Below are 1,713 nucleotides of genomic sequence, written 5' to 3' on the forward strand. Positions count from 1 at the left end.
ACCAATGGAACCAATGGAGCCAATGGAACCAATGGACAAAATGGAGCCAATGGAACCAATGGAGCCAATGGAACCAATGGACAAAATGGAACCAATGGAACCAATGGAGCCAATGGAACCAATGGACAAAATGGAGCCAATGGAACCAATGGAACCAATGGAGCCAATGGAAACAATGGAGCCAATGGAACCAATGGAGCCAATGGAACCAATGGAGCCAATGGAGCCAATGGAACCAATGGAACCAATGGACAAAATGGAACCAATGGAACCAATGGAGCCAATGGAACCAATGGAACCAATGGACAAAATGGAGCCAATGGAACCAATGGAACCAATGGAGCCAATGGAAACAATGGAGCCAATGGAACCAATGGAGCCAATGGAACCAATGGAGCCAATGGAACCAATGGAGCCAATGGAGCCAATGGAACCAATGGAACCAATGGAACCAATGGAACCAATGGACAAAATGGAACCAATGGAGCCAATGGAGCCAATGGAACCAATGGAACCAATGGAACCAATGGAACCAATGGACAAAATGGAGCCAATGGAACCAATGGAACCAATGGAACCAATGGAGCCAATGGAGCCAATGGAACCAATGGAACCAATGGAGCCAATGGAGCCAATGGAACCAATGGAACCAATGCAACCAATGGTTCCAGTGCTCCCAGTATGGCCCAGTGCCCCCCAGTAACTCTCCCCAGTAGTAGCAGTGCCTCCCAGGCCCATCCCCAGTGCTCCCAGTACTCCCACTGCCTCCCAATCACCATCCCCTGCACTCCCAGTCTCCCTGTCCAGTGCTCCCAGTCCCCATTCCCAGTGCTCCCAGTGCTCCCAGTGTTCCCAGTACCGCACCCCAAGTCTCCCCCCCTCCCTTGGCCCCCACTTCTCTCCCCCCACCCTCCCCCCTCCCCGCCCCCCCCACCCCCAGTCCCTCCCAGTCCCTCCCAGTGCTCCCACTCTGCATCCCCAGTGCTCCCAGTGCTCCCAGTATTCCCAGTCCTCGATCCCAGTGCTCCCAGTCCCCAGCCCCAATGCTCCCAGTGCTCCCAGTCTCCACCCCCAGTGCTCCCAGTCCCCATTCCCAGTGCTCCCAGTGCTCCCAGTTCCTCTTCCCAGTGCTCCCATTGCTCCCAGTCTCAATTCCAGCGCTCCCAGTCTCCATTCCCAGTACCCCCAGTTTCCCTTCCCAGTGCTCCCAGTTCCCCTTCCCTGTGCTCCCAGTACTCCCAGTGCTCCGAGTCCCCAGCCCCAGTGCTCCCAGTTCCTCCCAGTCCCCATTCCCATTCCTCCCAGCCCCCATTCTCTGTGCCTCCCAGTGCTCCCAGTTCCCCTTCCCAGTGCCTTCCAGTCCCCAGTGCTCCCAGTCCCCATTCTGAGTGCCTCCCAGTGCTCCCAGTTCCCCTTCCCTGTGCTCCCAGTACTCCCACTCCCCACCCCCAATGCTCCCAGTCCCTCCCAGTTCCCATTCCAGTGCTCCCAGTCCCTATTCTCAGTGCCTAACACTGCTCCCAGTCCCCATTCCCATTCCTCCCAGTCCCCATTCTCTGTGCCTCCCAGTGCTCCCATTTCCCATTCCCAGTGCTCCCAGTTCCCCTTCCCAGTGATCCCAGTACTCCCAGTGCTCCCAGTCCCCAGCCCCAATGCTCCCAGTCCATCCCAGTCCCCATTCCCAGTGCTCCCAGTCCATCCCAGTCCCCATTC

Source organism: Lagopus leucura, unplaced genomic scaffold (genome assembly GCF_019238085.1).
Source record: "Lagopus leucura isolate 7727_CA_CO unplaced genomic scaffold, USGS_WTPT01 34300-0_obj-0_obj, whole genome shotgun sequence".
NCBI lineage: Eukaryota > Metazoa > Chordata > Aves > Galliformes > Phasianidae > Lagopus > Lagopus leucura.